Below are 21,743 nucleotides of genomic sequence, written 5' to 3'. Positions count from 1 at the left end.
CCGGGGCCGTTGCGGACGGCTGCCCGGCGCGCGGAAGGCCGGGCAGAGCTGCGGGAGCCCGGGCCGGACGGGCGGGTGCGGGGCCTGGAGGCAGGTGGAGCGGCCCGAGCCGCGCGGAGCCCCTGGCGCCCGCGGGGAGGCGACGCCGCCTCGCTCGGCTGCAGCGGCTCGCACCTGGTGGAGAGGGCCAAGGGTGTGGGCTGGGGGACAGACTTTCGGGTGGTCGGGTGCAGCAAGGTGATTCTCTTTGCCCTGGAACTCAGCTTCCTGTATAGTAAAACTGGGAGATTGGGCTAGATCTGTAAAGTGCCATCCAGCTCTGAGACTACATGAATAGGACTGAGAAATAATACACATGACTGGTTATTAAGTTCCCATTATGCTGGGTGGCCAGTTTTAGGTGCTTCACTTAGTCTTTACAGCAATTTGATGAGACGTTAACCTCACCTGAAAGGCGAGGAAACTCGGATCCCTAGAGGGTGAGTAAATGCCCAAGGTCACTCAAAAATTGGCAGGAGGAGAATGAAGTCTAAGATGTCTTCCAGTTCTGGCATTGCTGGGAGGTGCTTGCCATCTCCAAATTCTTCAGTGCTTCCCGAACCTGGGTTGGTGGGACTGGCCATTTGGGGGGTGCTCCGGGGGCCAAGAGGTGGGTGAGTCTGGTGGGCGTGTGAGACGCGGGGATGCAGCAGGGTTGGGTCAGGCGTTAATTAGAACAGAGAGCTCCGAACGTTGATTGGTGTGTATAAAATGATTCTGGGAGGGCTTCTGGGATGGGGGAGCCAAAAAGGTCCCTCGGTGTGGGCTTTGGAGGATTTTGCCAGAGCTGCTAAAGCATGTTCTGCTGAGGTCTGTTCCCTTGGTGATGGAGTCCCACCTTGGGGGTAGAAGAATTAGTTCCTTTTGGAGTATCATACTTCTTAGCTAAGTATTGAACTTCCCTCCCTCCCTTGCCGTTAATTAACCTGTCCTATCTCAAGAACTCGAGCCAGCTTATTGATTGTTATAAATACAAAATTATAAGTGAAAAGTTAGTATACCTTCCCCTCGCCCCCGTGGAAATGTTGGGTAAGCAGAACGGAGATTTTGTTATGAGATCTCTGTTTTCCAGTAAAAATTCATGCTTTAACCTCAAGTCCAGGTTTTTGAATAGGCGAGAGAGACTCCTTGTTCTTGAATTCCTGTGGCAGGGATCAGCTCCTGTTTGCCTTCATATATGTGATACTCAGTCATTTGTTCAGAAGACACTTATTGAGCACCTTACAAAGTACTACATACTCTTGTAGGCAATGGTGTACAGCAAGAAACAAACCAGATAAAAAGCCCTTCTTTTGTGGAACTCACACTTTAGTAGGGGAAGACAAACAATAATCAAAATATATCGGTATGCAGTATGTTTAGTGCTATTGAGGAAAATGAAGCAGTAAGGGAGAATAGGGAGTTTTACTTTTTAATAGTGGTCAGGCAAGGCCTCACAGATAAGGAGATGTTTGAATAAAGACCTAAACAAGGTTGCGACATTTTTTGAAGTTTTATGAAGGCTACAAAGTCCTAGATTATTTTGAAAAACTTCATAGAGTGGATAGTTAGGAGAATATGTTTAGAATAAATATAGGAAGATCTGGGATTGAATTAATGCCTGTAATGTTACTTGCCATTAAGTATTTTTGAGCATTATTGATACAACATTATACAGTTACTCAAGCAAACAGCCCCTTTGCCATCTGGACATATACACCCTTGAAGTTTTATAAATTATGTACTGTCAAATGAGTTATTAAAGTTTTTGTCAGTTTAAAAAATTCTTCCAGTGTAATCTGAATGTAGAGTAGAACACCCAACAGATAGTAGGCTCATTGTCAAGGGACAATTTAAATCTCTTTTGTATATACTCTTGAGCTGCTGCCAGGTACTAGCTCTTTAAAACATAAACCAACAGATGGAACTTTGATTTTTGAGAAATCCTTTTCCTGGAGAACCCCTGTCCAATGAGTAACCGACTGGAGCAGGTTTCCTAACACTGCTCTCTCAAATTGCACTGTGGTTTCCCCATCCAAGATTAGAATCAGTACAATTGTTTGTTTAATAAAAATGATAGAAATTGCTACAATCTTAAATCATTTAGTTCTTCAAGGGACAAGTGAAACAAAAGCACATGCAAATTTTAAAAGTTTTTGAGGTATATTTTACATACCATAAAATTCTCACATATCAGGTGTACAATTCGGTGATGTTCAGGAACTTTACCGAATGATGCAAACATCATAATTCTGTTTTAGAATATTTTTATCCTGCCATTCCCCCATCAGATCCCTCATGCCCATATACAATTAATTCCTAATTCCCACCCTCAGCCCCAGGGAACCACAAATTTATTTTCTGTGTACATTTTTTACTAGACATTTTATACAAATGGAATCATTCAATATGAAGTCGCTATGCCTAACTCACTTAGTGTAATGTTTTTGAGATTCTTGCATAATGTATCGTGCTACTAGTTCATTTTTTTGCTAAATGATGTTCCATTGTATGGATATGCCACATTTTGCCTCTATGTTTACCAGTAGCTGGACATTAATTGTTTTCAGTTTGTGACTGTGAACATTTTCATAAAGTCTTTGTGTAGATTTATGTTTTCATTTTTCTTGGGTAGATATCTAGGAGTGGAATTGTTGGGTTATATCATAGTTTTATGTTGAACTTTTTGAGAAACTGCCAAACTGTTTCTCAAAGTCGTTGCACCATTTTTGGATCCCATCAACAGTATATGAGACTTATTCTTTCTTTACATCTTGGCAAACATTTGTTATTACCTGTCTTATTTATTAAAGCCATTCTAGTGGGTATGAAATGGTATCCCATTGTGGTTTCAGTTTGTATTTCCCTAATGACCAGTGATGTTGGACATCCTTTTGTGTACCGATGAGCTGTTTGTAGCGTACATCTTTGGTGAAATGTCTCTTCAGAGCTTTTGCTTATTTTCTTGTTGGGTTTTTTTGTCTTTTTCTTTTAAATTGAGTTAGAATTCTTTCCTAAGTCTGGATGCAAATCCTTTATTGGCTATAACTTGCAAACATTTTTTTCTGTTTTTTGTTCGTGTTTTCATTGTCTCTTCGTATATTTTGAAGTGTAAAAGTTTTGCATTTTGATAAAGTTCACTTAATCAGTTTATTCTTTATGGGTCATATCTTTGTTGTCATAGTAAGAAATCTTTGCCTAGTCCAAGGTGTCAGATTTTTTCTTATGTTTTCTTGTAAACTTTTTATTGTTTTAGCTCCTACATTTAGGTCTATGATCCATTTTGAGGTGATTTTTGCATATGGAGTGAGGTTCCAAGTTCAGCTTTTTGTGGGTAGATAGCCAGTTGTCCCAGACTCTTTTGTTGAAAACATATGCATTTTAAATTGCTATTGATATAGACTTTGTAAAATTAACTTTTACTCAAAAACTTAACAGTAGGTGACTTGTTTTTATTTGGCTATAAACATTTTGAAATGAAGGAATGAGAAACATTTTATGTGCCTTTGCATTTTCTCCTGTTTTAATGTTATGCCAATTATAAAATTTTAAAATTTAACTTAAATTGTTAATGTATCATTTTATGGACCAAAGTTAGATACAATAAGCCACAGTTGAAAATGGCATAGTGTTAATTTAAAAACACTAGTGTCAAATTTATTCTTTAAAATTATTTGGAAATCCTTCTATTTGTTGATAAGTAAAGCCTTAAAATGTTCTAAATTGATTTTTTCCCTTTAATAGTTTATAACTTGTATAGTTCGTATTCTTATGTTACTAGGAAAGTGCTTATGGAAACCGTCTATGTGGGCCAACAGGATTTTAAATTGTGCTTTTTTCCTTACTGAAAATTTTTGTCTATATTAATTGCTTAGGTTATTATTTTGTCCAGGATAGGGTAGAATTGCTGCTTAAAAGTTCTTGTAATTGACTCATTCAGTTCTTATTTAACTAGTAAAGGTGATAGAAATTCTAGAAAAATAGATCTATTTCTGTTATACAAAAGACTGGTTTCTAAGAAATGCCAATCATTTATTAAAAAGAAGCCTGCATTTTCAAGGTGAGGACTGATAGATTTGTTTTATAAGATAACTACTCTTCACTAGAGTTTTTCACCACGAAATACTTTGCAAATATTTTTGCTTCTTTCTAGCCAGCAAAGTTGGCTAGAATTACCTCTTATTGTTTTTCAGATCATCTGAATGTCCCACAAAATTGATTTTCCAGAAATTAAGGAAATATTTTACAAATTCTCTACCTATTTTTGAGATAACAGGGAGGATAAGAAAATAGAAAGCATTTATTAAAACTTTAATAAGCAGTATTACCTTTTTTGAAATATAGTTCTAAATGATAAATCAAATTTCAGACAACTCTGGTTAGTTGGTGGAACTGAGAGTTATACCTTTGGTATTTTGGTCCTTTGTTGGGATGTATTTTTGACTCTAATGATCCTGAACAAGACATTTATTATCTCTGGGCCTTGTTTTCTTCCTCTCGTAAAGGAGAGGAAGTAGAATACAAATCTCTAAGCTCCTTTCTAATGTTATAATTAAATTGAGTTTTAAAAGATTTCATTCCAATAATGGGTGCATTTAATTGTTCAGCTTTAATGAAAATTTGAATTACTGAAGACCAGAGCTAAAATGTAGAATTAATGTAGAACAGAGAAGGGAAAAAAAAAAAAAGGAAACACATTTGTAACACTTTAATGATAAAAGCTACAACTTGACTAAGTTTTACTATGATTTTAGAAACACACAATTTATATACTTCCCCAGATTAATCTTCTGAGTTTGGTAATATCTCCATTTTAGAAATGAATAAATTGGAAATCAGATACAGTCAGTAACTTGCCTAAGGTCATGGTGCTAGTAAGTGACAGATCTGGCAAATTCAAATTCATCTGCCACCAAAGTCTGTGCTGTCAATATAACGCCAAAACTCATAGTGTGCCATCTTGTGAATTTTAAACCTATAAGGATATAATTTGCATATCCATATATATTTACTACGGTTTGAGAAGATAAAATTTAAATGTCTTTATTTTACTCCACATTTATAGAAAATAAGTTTTTGAAACTCCTTATATGGATTATTAAAATCTGTAATCTCTTGTTCTCAAATTTTATTTACATGCCTTAATTCCATTCCATTTTTTATATTATGAATATGCTAAATTCCCACCATTTTAATACAAATTTTTTAGAAATACCAGGTATTTCATTTGTTTTCTCACTATGAAAATAACCTTGAACAACAGATTCAAGAGAACTTGTAAAAATGATTTAAGTTCTAGAAAGAATAATGGGTTTAGTAGCTCTGGATTTGAATTCCATTTCAACTAGCTATATGACCTTTGGGCAAACCTTTAAACTTTTCTGAGCCTCTGTTTCCTCATTTGTAAAATTGCAATAACACTTGGTGTATCTCCTTCCTAGAATTTTCATGAAGATCAAATGAGTTTATGTTTTTAAGGAGATGAAGGGCTATACAAATAGATGTTGCTGTTATGGAGATAAAGAGCTGCATAATTATGGATAAATTCTGCACTTTGTGTGAGGTGTTAATAAGAGCTTGTTATTTTTAGAAATGCCTTCAATTCTTGATACCAACATTGAGACAGAAGCGGTAATCATCTGCCCCTATTATTTGGTTGCTTGGGTTGAAGAAAGTTCTCAATGGCTGATTTGTATGTGCTATCTGGTACTTAATTATTGTTTATATTAAAATACAATATCCTTTTGGTCTAAGTCATGTGTTTTTTCACAATTATGTAAAATGAATAAAATAATATGAAATGAAAATAATAGCGAATATTCTTATAAATTACTAGCTGAACTGATTTTATTTTTGAAATTATGCCAATTCTAAACAAATGTTAAGTAATAGTTCCAAATAATGAAGTTGTATTTCTTTTCAAATATTAGAAGATTATTGTTTGAGTCAAAATCAATTTGGTCTTATCTCAGGAAAATGAAATGATGTGCTGTTTAGATCATTTTTACTATTTTTAATATGCCATTTATATGATTTTGACCTAGGTAATTTTTTCCTTAGTTTCTAAATGAATTTTGTTCATTTTGTGTCATCAATTGTTTGACTCTCCTGATAAACAATGTCATAAATAATAGGGTCAGGGTAAGTCCACCAAAGCAACATGGTGTCTGGTATAGAGAACACTGGGCTTGGGAGACCTGGGGTGGAATCTTTGTTCTGCCATAAACTAGTTGTATTCCTTCACTGTTGTTAGAATTACATAAAAAATATAGGTGAAAAGTTACTCTGAAGTATTTAATTGTTAAGTACTTTTAGATACTTAACTTCTATTGTGTACTTAAACCCTTAATTAGGTTAATGATGAGGATAATCTGGAATCTGGTTCATTGAGTTATTAATTTAATCAGAGGGAGGAAGAGTTTACTTCTGTGTTGTTTTTCCCAGGTCTTTCTTCTTTTGTGAGTGAATATCTTTAGAAAACGCATTCTCTAGATGTTGCTCACCTATTTCCCTCTCCTTTTAACTACTCCCAGTGCATATATACATAGTATATGTGTTACTGGATCCCTTGGTATTGAGCGTAGAACTCTTGGAGGACCCAAGCAAAACTGGGAGAGGGAGAAGACTGAACAGCAGCTGGCAGTTTGTATGGATGGGTCATTTTTAAGGCATAGTATCCTTATAATAGAAACAAAATAAGATTAATTTTTTCTTTTTGTCAAAAGTGTGGAAAATGCAGCATCTGAGCTAAAATTGCCTTTCTAACCAAGCTTTCTCCTAACATAATCATATTCCTGTAAATTAGGATTAGAAATGATTTTTTACTAGGGTAATTACCTCAATTCCTCAACCTTCTTCCTTCCCCCTGCTGACACAGTTCTCCTTTATCTAGTTCTTTGTAAAAATGTGCTAAAATATTCACTAATCTTGTGGTCCATGTTAGCTTTCCCCAAAGCACTTGGTACCGCTTTGTAATGACAATACCATCCTATTGTTTTGAGATTTCTGTGGTGTCTTTGGTAATGGGGAAATACTTTTGTAGAGAAAGTAGTTATTAATATTTAGAAGCCAAGTTTATAATTTAATTTGACCTAACAGGAAGATCTGATCTCAGATTCTTTAAGAGATAATGAATGAGTATGTGGAAGTCATAAGATCCCTAAAATAGTGAATGTGTTCGAAGAATTCTGAGCAAATCTACCTAGTATATTTATTAAATGCAAAAATAAGAGAAAACATCTTGATTCAGGTTTGTATTTATATTTATTACTTAAAATGATTGAATTGCTGTGTAGAGCAATGTGTTTATTTTGAAATGTGGTGAACCATTTTATTTTTAGTATGGTGTTACTAAGGAAGGAATTCCTGGCAGTTCTTATCTCTGCTAATAATAGATGTCTTCTTCACCTCTTCAAGGGAATGGTTTTCTTGCTTAAGTGGTGTCTTACGTTTAGCAGTGTTTATCTCTGATAAATTTTACTGTATTTCTTATTGGTAGTGATGTTATTTTAAAAATATTAATAACTGTTTATCTGCCTTTAGATTTTTAAAAACAACTTTCATGTAATTAAAAATGATTTTCAAATCTTGCGTTACCAGTTCTCTTACATATAAATGCTAATGTATTAATTTATTAAAATTTGTTGATTTTTCTGAGTCTGTTTTCCTCCTATGATTTTATACATTTTATGTACTATTGAAAACTTGAGCAAAGTGTTCTCATTCAACATCTTTCAAATTATAAATTAGTTATGAAGCAGTTAATTCTGTCATAACTGAAAAGAACAGAATTAGAATTTTAAATATTCCATAAAGTTATCTTTTTATTTTCTAAATTTTTACGTTATTTGGGAAATATTATAAGAATTACTTGTTTTCATTTTCTTTTTTAATGTGGTAGAAGATACCTTGGTACTTTACAGTATTCTATAATTGCCCTCAATTCTTTAAGCTTTAATAATGACATAATACAGCAGATGTTTCTTAAGTATTTAACTATGTATGTTTAGTCATTGTATTTTAAGCAAAATATTTTTACCAATTTAATATTGTGGCAGTAGGTACTATAATAGATGACCTACTGATTTAAAGTGCAGTGGGAAATATTTGTCACAGAATTTGCTTAAATGATTTTTGGCTTTCTTTTGAAATCTAAGTCAAATATATGATGAGTTCACTTCTTACTCAGATTTATACCAGACTCCTTGTAACATATTTTAGTGTTCTAATAAGTATAATACTTATAGTATGTACTATAAACTTGATTTCAGCAGGAAATTTGTCATAAGTAGATGGAGAAATGTGCTCCAAATGGCTTATTGCTGTGGAACAACTATTCCCAAAGAAGTTTGGTGTCATCCTAATGAGAAATCTCTGTTACTAACTCTATATTTAACATTTTTATAAATTACTTTATACAGACTCAGAATTTATAATTATAGTAATATATCCTGTTTGGCACGACACAGAGCTAAAACAAGGTAATTGATAGAAAAATCACAGAATCAGATTTAAAAATTATCTTGACTGTTTGGACTGCTAGGTGAAAACTAGGAAAGTGAAATTTGATAGGGACAGATGTCAAATCTAGAATATAGCTTAAAATAAAAAAACAGATTCATGAAAGAATAGAACACTTGATAGTATCCCTAAGATTCTTGGGTTTTAGCTGACTACAAGCTTAGGAAATATGTATTAAGTGCTTAAATGTAAAAATTGTTACTTAATACAAAATAGATGTGTAGGGCCCATATTAATAATGTTAGTAGTTCTGCTCTACTTTGGATTAGGTAAAATTTTGCCTGTTGGATTTAGTTCTTACCATAATTTGAGGAAAAAAAGTTAATTATATTTCATTTGGAGGGAAATGACCATTATAATGAGAAGAGTGCAACAAGCATGCTGTATAAGGTATGATATAAGAATTGTAATATTTTTCACACAATGAAAAAACTTACTTTAGGTGTAAAAGTACCACCATCTGGAAAAAGGAGTTATCAGTAATCATTAATGGCTTGACGGATAGAATTGTGACTAATGGGTGAATGTTTCAAGGAGGCAAATTATAATCCATGCAGAATAATGAGCATCTTTCTACCAAGGATTTTTGTCCAGACATTGTACAACTTGTACCACCAAATAAGTGAGATTTCTGTCATTGATTCTTGAATATTGGATGGTAATCTGTAAAGTCCTTTTAACTTCAATATTCTGTTATTGCATATACATTTTTCAGTCCCACTGATTTTCTTTGGGTATGACTTCTTTAGATCAATGTTTTAGACAAGAAAAATTAGGAGACCTGAAAGAAATTAAAAAAACAACAACAAAAATCAATTTGAAGGCAACTAGGACTTGAGTGGTCAATATCCCATTGAGAAGAAAAACATGTTGAAGTGAGTCTGACATTTTGCTTGGTTTTTCTCCAAAGTCATTTTCTAATTTGTAAGAATGGTGTGGTGGTTTGGAACTGTATTATTCCAGAAAATCATGTTCTTAAACCTAATCTTTTTCCTGTGGGTGCGAATCTATTACAAGTTTTGATGAGATTATCAGTTAGGGTGTGATCCACCTCATTCAGAAAGGGGCATAATCCTTTTACTGGAGTCCTTTTAAGAGAATGCAATTCAGACAAAGAGAAAGCCATGGAAGCAAGAAGCTGAAAGTAATTAAACCCAGAAGAGAAGGGAGAGACCAGCAGATGCTGTCATGTGCCTTTCCATGTGGCAGAGGAACCAAGGATCACCAGCCACCAGTCTTTGGGAAGAAAGCATTGCCTTGATGATGCTTGATTTGGACATTCTCATGGCCTCAAACTGTAAGCTAATAAATTCCCATTGTTTAAAGCCAAGCCATTTTATGGTATCTTCTTTGAGGAGCCTAGAAAACTAAAGTGGTAAAAGGCTGAGAAGCCAAGCAGACAGGAATGGATAAAAGGCAAGCTAAGTAGAATTTGAGTCCTGGCGAGACAACAAATGGAGCTCATAGCTTATCAAGGACCAGGGTCCCTGGTCAGCAGTTGGGTTTTTGCTTGCAACTCTGATGCATTGATAGTGAACAACAGACAAATTCTTATAAAGATTGAAACTCTGCTGATAACCAGCTTAATCATAGACTTATTAAGATGACTTTCCTCCTATCTTCCTTATCTAGAGGAAAATAAATTCAGTCCAGAGCCTCTAAAAATTCACACACAATATCCAGTGGTTATTAAGAAATTACCAGTATTTCAGGAGATAGAACCAAGAAGATAGACACAGACTTGTAGGTAATTCGATTTTAAAGTTATGAGATGTGGACTTTAAAATACTGTGATTAATATGTTCAAGATGGGAAAATTTAGCAGAGAACTGTAATCCAGAAAATAGAATCAAAGGAAATTCTAGGACTGAAAAATATAACTGAATTAGAACGTGTAGATGTTAAACAGCAGATTAGATTCCATTGAATAGATTAGAACTGGAAGATAAGTCAGAAAAAAATATCCAGACTAAAGCATAGACAAAAGGATGGAGAATATAAGACATATATGGGAACAGTGTGAAAAGTCTAGTGTATGTATGTTGCAAGATTAAACCTTATCTCTATGGAAAGATGACCTCAGGGTTACCTTCCTCTAATACAGTTTCCCTATATATATATTGAGTTAAGAGAAGTATTTGTCAGTTCTGTTAATAAATGTTACTTATTGTGAAAATGACCTAAGATTATTGAGTTATATCTGTGCTGGGAAGACTATGAATAGGCATGTTCTATTTCAAAGTTCTCTGTTACCGGGGCTGCATACAATCCTATAGGGAAATAGACCTGCAGCTTCCTTTTGTGATGTCTCTGGTAACTAAATGCATCCTTATGGGGGTCTTGGAAGCTGCAGAAATGGGCTGTTATATGATGAAGTTCCTGATGTTTGAAGCTTCTTGTAAAAGTTTGAAACTTTTTTTCTGGATCCCAGAAAAGATCATGTTCTTGATGTTAATCCATTCCTGTGGGTATGGGACCCTTTGATTGGATTGGATTCAGCTGGGGAGACTTTGATTGGATTACTTAAGTGAGGTGTGACCCAGGGTGGGTCTTGGTTTTCTTGCTGTAGTCCTTTATAAATGGAGGACACAGAAAAAAAGTAGCAGAGACAGAAATCCCTAGAGGCTGAGAGAGGTCCTAGAGGCTGGAGGCTGGAATCAGTGGAGAACAGAAGCATAGAAAGAGCCCCCTTCTCCCCACCATACCCACCAGAAGCTGAGAGAGAGGCCTGGAAGAAAGAAAAGAGAGGAGCCATATGCCTGACTGCCTACAACTGAGCTTGGGGACAAAGTAAGCCTGGAGAGGAAGGCAGAGACTTTGGCAGAGCAACCATTGTGTCTTGCCATGTGGCAGGAGTCCAGGATTGCCAGCAGCCGACCTTTGGTAAGACAGCATCTCTGATGATGGCTTGATTTGGATATTTTCACAGCCTCAGAACTGTAAGCTTTTAACCTAATAAATTATCATTATAAAAGCCAGTCCATTTCTGGTATATTGTTTTCAGGAGCTTTTAGCAAAAACACTTCTGTATTCTGGAGTAGACTGCGTCTACCCATGTGGATGTCACCCTCACTACCTGTTATGCCCCTTTGTGATGAGGGGCCTGGGAATCAGTGAATAGATTTTTTAAAAAAGATTTATTTATTCTGACTTCTCAATGAAACAATGAAAGCCTAGAAACAGTGGAATGATATCTGCAGAGAGAGAAAATAACGGACACTTATAATTTTTTACTCAGGAAAAATATCATTCAAGAATAAAGACAAAACAAATGCATTTGCAGAAAAACCTAAACCAAGGGAATTTGTCATCAGCAAAAGAAACAAGGGGAATTCAGACACAAATTGATCCCAAATGGAAGCAAAAAGTGCAAGAAGAAATGGGAAGCACTGGAAAGGGTAAATAAGTGGGCAACTAGGTATTGTAAAAAATAATTGACAGTTAAAATACATGTAGGAATTAAACAGTAACAGAGAAGGTAGAGGAAAATAGAGTTAAAAGTATTCTAAATTTCTTGCATTGCTTGGGAAATGGTAAAAATACTATTTTATATTAGACTCTAGTAAGTCAAGGATGCATGTTATGATCTCTAGGATAACTATAATTAAAACCTCTAGATATTATGAAAAAATTTTATGTTCCTGTTTATTTTGTTTTGGAGAGAATTCTAAATTACTCCACAACTCTATTTTAAAAAGAAATGTTACAGAACATAAAATTACATTCAGTAAATATATTCAGTAAAATCTTTGGGGGCAGTTAAATGGGGATGGAAAGAGGGATGTTTGAGATGGAAAAAGATAGTGAACAAGAAGGAGATGAAGCATGTGGAATAAGAGAAACAGAAAGAAAATGGATACATAAAGACCAGAGTTGGAAAGACAGGAGGGATGATGTAAGAAGCTTTTGGGTAAGTGTTTCTGGCAGATTTTACTATTCATCTGGAGGAAGATATCTAACAACATTTTTTTTTCCCTATGTCTTTATTCCTCTGGAATGCTAAGAAAGCTAATAAAGCAGTTTTAGGGAAGTGGACTTGGCAATGGATAGGGCATCTGCCTACCACATGGGAGGTCCGCGGTTCAAACCCCAGGCCTCCCTGACCTGTGTGGAGCTGGCCCATGCGCAGTGCTGATGTTTGCAAGGAGTGCCATGCCATGTAGGGGTGTCCCCCGTGTAGGCCCCATGCACAAGGAGTGTGCCCTGTAAGGAGAGCTGCCCAGCGCGAAAGAAAGTGCAGCCTGCCCAAGAATGGCGCAGCACACACGGAGAGCTGACACAACAAGATGATGCAGCAAAAAGAAACGCAGATTCCCAGTGCTGCTGATAAGGATAGAAGCGGTCACAGAAGAATGCACAGTGCATGGACACAGAGAGCAGACAACTGGGGGGGATGGGGTAAGGGGAGAGAAATAAAAAATAAATCTTTCAAAAACTAAAAAAAAAAATCAGAGAAAAAATAAAGCAGTTTTAAAATCTATACCTGAAAAGTTTTTCTGACTCTATTTTTCATCTTAAATGATTATGAAAAAGTAAATTGATTTTCCAATGGAATTCTTGATTTGATTTAAATTTTAAAGAAGTACTTTAAAGTTACAGACTAAAACCAGATAAATATTGGCTTTAAAAATAAAGCAGAAAAAGGTGAGTGAATGTAGCTCAAGTGATTAAGTGCCTCCTTCCCTTGTACGAGGACCTGGTTTCAATTCTTGGTACCTCTTAAAAACAAAATAGGAAAAAATCAACACATTAGCAGATGTAGCTCAGTGGTTGAGTGCTTGCTTCCCATGTACAAGGTCCTGGGTGCAATCCCTGGTACATCCTAAAAATAAGTAAATAAAAAATAGAATGTGGTATTTCATGTAACTAATTCAAAAAAAGTTAGGCTGAACAAGACTTTGTTCAAAAGTCACATCCTCAGAAAAGGCTTTCCTGATCATCTCTTTAAAATAATCCATTTTCCTACCTCTACTCCTGTCCTCTACTCCTTAGGCTCCTTTATTTTCTTCATTTATCACCATTATAATATATGTTTTTCTGTTCTCTACTGGAATGCATCTTCCATGAGGGCAGGGACTTTTTTACCTTATTTATACCTTTATCTTTAGTATTTGGAGAAATGCCAGGTACACATCAGACATTCAGCAAATATTTACCGAATGAACAAATAAATATATGGATCAGTTTTCTTTTTCTTGATTTTAGGCATGCTCTTGATGAATAACTAGTATATCTGATCTGAAATAAAGGCTAAAGCCCTAGCCCAACTTGCACTTCGTCTGAACATAGTAATTCCTCTTTCTTGATTCATCTTATCCATTGTCTCTCACTCTTTAGCTTATCACTACTAGACTCCATCTCTTCACTGTGCCCTCATTTCTCAAACCAAATGCCCTCTACCATGAAAGTAAGCACTCTTGTTATAATCAAGAAGGTCTTTTTTAGGGGGAGTGTGGGGGAGCAGTATAGAAGATTTGAGCTTGGACTTTGGAGGCAAACATACCATCCTCTAACTCTCTGATAGTTTTCTAATTCCTAGTTTCTTCATCTGTAAGAGGACATAATATTTACCTTACAGAGTTCTGAGGATTAAATATATGTATATAAAGTGCTTAATACAGTACTTACTTAATCAGGTGAGTTTAAAAAGTGGTAGATCAAAAGGAAAAAAGTATTTTGCTTCCTGGTCAGGACTGTCCTTTAGAGGACTTGAAAGGACTTTCAGGGAAGAAAATTTGGAGGAGAACTGTGAAACTGTTTCTTTTGTCTTTCCACCATGGATTAAGAAGAGTGGAGCCTTGTGTTATTTTGGCAGAAATCTGGTAATGGTAAAGGCCACAGCATAGGCATGTCAGTGTTTTTCCTGACTCCCAGAAGGATGGTTCTTTAATACGAATAAGGGTTGCTGACCACCAAGCAGGCCCTGCTTGCTGATGCATATGGTGCCCCTTCTTATCTTAGCCTAGGTAATGATATAATCCTCTAAACGTTCTTTCTTAAATTTTTTATTGGAGGGTAACACATATACAAAAAGTTAAATGCATCCTAAGTGAATTTTTGTATAAATCCTTGAGTTCTCACAAACTGAATGCACCCATGTAAACTCTACTCAGATAGACACAGAAAATGACCAGTATCTTAGAAGCCCTCTTTGTGTTCCCTTTCAGTTACTGTTTTTTCATCTTCCCTCCCCTCAGTAGCCACTATACATGAATTAGCTTCACCTGTTTTAAACTTTATATAAACAGAATTACCCTAATTATACTAGCCTGACTTCTTTCACTTGGCATTATGTTTGTGAGATTTATCCATCCCATTGCATGTAGTTGCAATTTGTTCATTCTCATTGCTGTTTGTTGCATTTATAACTCTACCATTATTCTGCCACTGATGGGCATTTAGATTATTTCTATTTTGCGGTTATAATGAATTATGCTGCTTTAAACATTCTTGTAATGCCTTTTTTTCCAATTTATAATATTTTACTGTTACAGACAAATATACATATTTAAAATAATTAAATATCATTTTAGGGGTATTTTTATTTTTTTCAAACAAACATTCCTCCTTTCCTCTATCCTCCCTTCTCCCTTCTATCTAGTAACCTCTAATCTGCTTTCTATCTGTATTTTGTTTCTAATGATCTAAGTTATATCATTTAATTTTTATCCTTATGTACCTTGCTTATTGCACTGAGCATAATGTTTTCAAGTATCTTCCATGTTCCAGCATGTCTTATGATTTTGTTTTTCTTATGGCTGAATAATATTCTATTCTGTATATACCGCCTTTAGTTTATCCATTCATTTGATAGACACTTGAGTTGTTTCCACCTTTTGGCTACTGTGAAAGTTCCATAAACATTGGTATAGAATCTATCTGAGACCTTGTTTTCACTCTCTTTGGGAATTTGGGTCATGTGGTAATTCTATATTAAAATTATGAGGAACCTCTCTGTTACTTTCCACAACAGCTGTACCATTTTACATTCACACTAACAATGTACAAGGATTTCTGTTTCTCCATATCTTCATTATTATTTTCCATTTTAAAAATAATATCCCTCCTTTTGGGTATGAAGTGCTATCTCATTGTTGTTTACATTTGCATTTCCCTAATGGCTAATGATATTGCGCACCTTTTCATATGTTTGTTGGCCATTCATGTATTTCTTTGAAGAAATGTCTATTTAAGTCCTTTGTCCATTTTTTAATGGGAATGTTTATCTTTTTGTTGTTGCATTTTAAAAGTTCTTTATATACTTTGGATATTAAACCTTTATCCAATATATGCTTTTAAACTATTTTCTCCATTCTGTAGATTGTCTTTTCATTTTCTTGATCATTTCTTTTAATACACAAAGTTTTAAATTTTTATTAAAATCAAATTGTTTATTTGTTTTATTGCTCATGCTTTTGGTGTCTAAGAATCCATTGCTGAATCCCAGGTCTTGAAGGATTTCCTATATGAACATCTAAAAGTTTTATAATTTTAGTTTATTTAGGTCCTTGATCCATTGACTTGTATATGGTATGACGTAGGGGTCTTACTTCATTCTTATGCATGTGAATATCTAGTTTTCCCAGTAAGATGTGTTGAAGAGACAAGTTTTTCCCACCTTCAGTGGACTTGGTGTTCTCATAAAAAATCAATTGGCACAACTATGGTGGCTGCCAGTTTTATATTTGAAAGTGAGAGGAGTATTGAAGAGTGTAAAGAATGGACTCTGGGGAAACAGACTTTGGCCCAGTGGTTAGGGCGTCCGTCTAACACATGGGAGGTCCGCGGTTCAAACCCCGGGCCTCCTTGACCCGTGTGGAGCTGGCCATGCACAGCGCTGATGCGCGCAAGGAGTGCCGTGCCACGCAAAGGGTGTCCCCCACGTGGGGCAGCCCCACGTGCAAGGAGTGCGCCCGTGAGGAAAGCCGCCCAGCGTGAAAAGAAAGAGCAGCCTGCCCAGGAATGGCGCCGCCCACACTTCCCGTGCCGCCGCCGACAACAGAAGCGGACAAAGAAACAAGACGCAGCAAATAGACACCAAGAACAGACAACCAGGGGAGGGGGGAAATAAATCTTTAAAAAAAAAAAAAAAAAAAAGAAGAATGGACTCTGATTGCCAGGGCCAAAGTGTTGTGTCATGCTAAAGCCAATTTTGAAAAGGAAGAAAGGCATAAAGAACTTAAGTGATTTTGAGGTGAAGATATATCGATGCTACCTGATTTGAATGAGTAAATTGAGCATTTCTCACAGGAACACTCTGAAAAAAAAAAGAAAAAAGACAAGAATTCAAAAAAGTAAAGAAAAGAGTAAGAAACAAATAATGAAAATGAGTCAGCTGATAGCTCATCAAGCTCTGAAGATTAGTGGGTTGAGGCTGTTCCGTCTCAGACTCCTAGCAAAGAAAAGGCGTGGAAAGAGGAAGACAAAAAGTTGGAAAAAGAAGAGAAACAAGTTAGGGGGATGAGTATGAGTAATGACTGTTAATTTTATGTCTGTTAAAACTATATCATTATCATCCCTCAAAGCTGAAAAAGAAATTCTGAGGAAAATGGAGCAAGAGAAAACTCAAGCAGTTAAGCACTCCAGATTGTTAGAAAGAGAATTGAATCCATACTGGAAGGATGGTGGAACAGGTCTTCCACCAGAGATTATAATGCCCCATCAATTACTAAAGTTTTGGTAATAGAAAATGGTGGATTAAACTGGCTAAGGACATCATGTCAAAGAATGAAGGAAAAAGCTGAGAAACAAAATAGAAATTTTGAGGACACTATCTGAAAGATATGGGTCACTGGAAATATTTCAGTTGAAATTAGAACCTGAAAAAACCACATCCAAAAAAGATTGTAGATGAGAACAGTGGAGGAAACCAATATAGTTAGATAAAGCACAAAGTAGTCAAGAAAGTAGAAAATCAGACTTAGTATATTATAAAAGTTCAAGGGATAGATATGTTTCAACAAATATTGCAAACAGTATCAATAAAGATAAGTTTATTGGTGATGAAAAGATAGTAGATCAAGGTCTTAGATATATGTAGACAGGAATCCATTCTAGGGCAAAATGAAGAGTTTTCTTTTCTTAGAAATTTGAGACCTAAATTTTTAAGACCCTCCAATGATGAAGAACTGTCATTTCACAGCAAGTACAGAAATTTTGAACCATCAAGTTCATCTTCAGCTTTGGTAGCTCAGGTTTCTTTAACTTGTGGTTTTCAAAAACGCACTGGGAACAGCGAAAGAAGTTTATCATCATGGAGTCATCAAACAGGAGAGAGAGAAGATAGGCATTCAAAAACTAGTAGCAGTGTTGACTACCAAAACATTCTAGAACATATGAGAGGAAAATCACAGGACGAATGCTTGAGAGATGATTTTACGAAGAAAGAAAATCTCCAGGACACAGAGTCTTCATTTGCTGGGAGAAGTTCAGAGGATGACGGGAAACGGACTTGGCCCAGTGGTTAGGGCGTCTGTCTACCACATGGGAGGTCTGCAGTTCAAACCCCGGGCCTCCTTGACCCGTGTGGAGCTGGCCCATGCGCAGTGCTGATGTGCGCAAGGAGTGCCCTGCCACGCAGGGGTGTCCCCGGCATAGGGGAGCCCCATGCGCAAGGAGTTCGCCCATAAGGAGAACTGCCCAGCGCGAAAGAAAGTGCAGCCTGCCCAGGAATGGCGCCGCCCACACTTCTCGTGCCGCTGATGACAACAGAAGCGGACAAAGAAACAAAACGCAGCAAATAGACACAGAGAACAGACAACTGGGGCGGGGGGGGGGGGGGGGGGGAGGGATTAAATAAAATAAATAAATCTTTAAAAAAAAAAATGAAAGAAATTTGGAGGATGAGTCCATCTATATCCTGATGAAAAGAACAAGTTGGTTGCCAACTTGTTATCAAGGCAGAGATGATGGGAAATATGGAATTAAGTGAAAAACTTAAAGCCCAACTTGAAAAGGCAAATAAATTCAAAGAAACTACAACACAGATATTATCCAAAAAATCTGGGGAAGAGAATGAAGATCAGCAAGAATTGATCCTTGTTAATACAGATCTGTCAGGAAGAGATCACAACAGAAGAATTTAAGGAATCAAAAGGAGAAAGAGGAAACAGATGGTTCCAACCCATGAGGAAAAAGAAAGGGTCAGATACTTTGATGATGATGATAATCTTAGCCTAAATGATTTAGTCAAAAATGAAAAGATGGGAACAGCAGAAGATCAAAACAGGCTTTTTATGAGAATGGCATCTAATTTTATGGGAAAAATGGTTAAAGAGTATTGCAGTCTGGATGACATGTTTGTCTTCAAAGCTACTGAAAGAGAACAACTTGGTGAAGAAGTGAACCAGAGGAAAAAGCTATTGCTGAGCACCAGACTCTTACTACACAAATGGAAAAATGTCTGTATTGTTTTGACAGCTCTCCATTTCCCAAGCAACTTATTGTAACAATAGGTGTTAAGGTTTATTTATATTTACCCAATTTTTAGTCTCTTACTACAGGGTACTGCCTGATAGTCCCTTTGCAACACTGTAGAATAGCTACCTTATTGGATGAGGACATCTAGGGGAAATTCAGGTCAATGTGATAATCCTAATTATAATTGTAAAGCTCATGAACAACTTTCACAAATTATTATAATTTCTAACAGGTTTTATATATTCATCTGATGATTTTATTTTCTGAATTTAAGTGCTTGCATATATCCAAAGTTGTGTACATCTGTGGATTGTAATGTTTTTACTTGATAACATTTTATTTTCTTTCCCTTATATACTCCATGTTTTGAAAACTTTTGTCTATTAAATAAACTGGTAAAATTACTATTTTTACTAAAAAAAATCAATTTGGGAACAGAGGTGGCTCAAGCCATTGGGTACCTCCCTCCCACATGGGAAGTCCCAGGTTCAGTTCCTGGTCCCTTCTTGAAAAGAAGACAAGCACTCAGTAAACAGGCACAGAGAGCAGACAGCAAGCAAAAGCAACAAGTGTATGTGTGTTGGGAAAAATATAATCTTTTTTAAAAAGAAAGAAATACTAGGGGAGTGGATATAGCTCAAATGGTTGAGCTTTTGCTTCCCACATACAAGGTCCTGGGTTCAAGCCCCAGTACCTCCTAAAAAGCAAACCAAACAAACAAAAAGTCAGTTGGGCATAGGGGAGTGGGCGCAGCTCAGTGGTTGAGCACATGCTTCATGTGTATGAGGTCCTGGGTTCAATTACCAGTATCTCCGGAAAAAAAAAATGTATGTATGTATATAAATTGGCCATAGATGTGTGAGCCTATGTCTGAACTTTGAATTCTTTTTCACTGATCTATTTGTCTTTGTGGCAGAACCTCACTGTTAGGATTGTTGTCACTCTGTATTACAGTCTGAAACTAGGAAGTGTAAGTCTTCCGACCCTGTTTTTCCTTTTCATGATGGTTTTGGCCCTTTGCATTTCTATGTAAATTTGAGGACTGGTTTTTTGACTTCTGCAAAAAAGGTTGCTGGGATTTTAATAAAGATTGCATAAAATTTGTATATTGCTTTGGGTAATATTGACATATTGATAATAATAACTCTTTAAATCCATAACATAGACTGTCTTGCCATTTATTTGGTTGTCTTTTTTCAGCAGTGTTTTGTAGTTTTCAGTTTATAAGTCTTTTATATTCTTAATTAAATTTATTCCTGTTTATTTTATTATTTTAATGGTATTGTAAATGGAATTGTTTTCTTAGTTTCCTTTTCGGTTGTTTATTGTTAGTGTTTAAGAACACAATTGTTTTTTATATGTTGATCTTGTACCCTGCAACTTTGATGAATTCATTTTTTATCTCTAATAGTTTTCTTATGTGTTCTTTGAATTTTTTATATGTATAAGGTCATGTCATCTGCAATTATAGTTTTACTTTTTCCTTTCCAATATGGCTACTCTTTCTCAATTCCCCTCCCTCCCTCCTTCTCTTCTTCTTTCTCCTCTCTGCTCTAGCAAGGACTTTTAGTATAATATTGCATAGCAGTGGTAAAAGGGGATATCCTTGCTTTATTTCTGATATTAAGGGAAAAGCTTTAAGTCTTTAACCATTGAGTATGGTGTTAACTATTGGTTTTTTGGAAATGTTCCTTATCATGTTGAGAAAATTCTCTTCTATTCCTAATTTTCTGAGTGTTTTTATCAAGAAAGGGAGCACTATTTTGTTGAATGCTTTTTTTGTGTCTATTGAGGTAATCGTGTGGGTTTTTTTTTTCCTCTTTATTATATTTATGTTGTGTATTACACTGGTTGATTTTTGGGTGTTGAACCACTCCTATGTTCTTTGGATAAATCCCATTTAGTCATTTTGTATATTTTTTTTCCCTTTTTTTTTTTAGGAGGTGCTGGGGATTGAACCCAGGACCTTATACATGGAAGGAAGCAGGTACTCAACCATTGAGTTACATCCACTCCCCAATGAGGGTTGGGTTTTTCATTTGTTTGCTTGTTCTTTTGTTTTCAGGAGGTACAGGGATCAAACCTGGCATCTTATACATGGGAAGCGGATGCTCAACCACTTGAGCTACATCTGCTCCCCTATAATCTTTTTATATATGCCATTGGATTCAGTTTGCTAGTATTATATTGAGGATTTTTCTTGCATTTATATTCATGAGGTCTGTAGTTTCCTTATTATATATCTTTATCTGCCTTCAGAATTAGGGTGATACTGGCCTCATAGAATGAATTTAAGTGACTTCCCTCCATTTCAGTTCTTGGGAAGAGTTTGACAGTATTGTTGTTAATTATTATTTAAATGTTTGGTAGAATTCACTAGTGAAGCTGTCTGGTCCTAGACTTTTTTTTGGTAGAATTTTTTTGATAATTGATTCAGTCTCTGTATGCCATTTTCTTTTCTAATTTAGTTAATGTCTTTTCTCTTTTTTTGTCAGTTTAGCTAAGGGTTTTTCAATTTTATTGATTTTTTTCTCCCTAAGAATCAACTTTTTGCTTTGTATATTCTCTCAGTTGTTTTCTAGTCTCTATTTTATAATTTTCCCTTAATCTTTATTCCTTTCTTCTTCTAATTTTGGATTTACTTTGTTCTTCTTTTCCTAGTTCCTCAAGATGCAAAGTTATAATGCATTATTAATTTTAGATCTTAATAAAGACAAAAAAAACTTTAAATCTTTCTTCTTCATAGCTATAAATTTCCTTGTGAGCACTGCCTTTGCCACATTATA

The 21,743-nt window shown here is 35.6% G+C and overlaps 1 protein-coding gene and 1 pseudogene across 5 annotated transcripts in view; both read left to right on the top strand.

The window, feature by feature from the left end:
- The window catches only part of PRKAA2 (protein kinase AMP-activated catalytic subunit alpha 2), a 112,616-nt gene that overhangs the window by 394 nt on the left and 90,479 nt on the right, over positions 1 to 21,743 (top strand). The window lies entirely within an intron of this gene.
- On the top strand, positions 38 to 20,027 carry LOC139439669 (CWF19-like protein 2; annotated as a pseudogene).

This window comes from Dasypus novemcinctus, chromosome 9, assembly GCF_030445035.2.
Source record: "Dasypus novemcinctus isolate mDasNov1 chromosome 9, mDasNov1.1.hap2, whole genome shotgun sequence".
NCBI lineage: Eukaryota > Metazoa > Chordata > Mammalia > Cingulata > Dasypodidae > Dasypus > Dasypus novemcinctus.
This window is presented reverse-complemented; position numbering and strand designations above follow the sequence as displayed.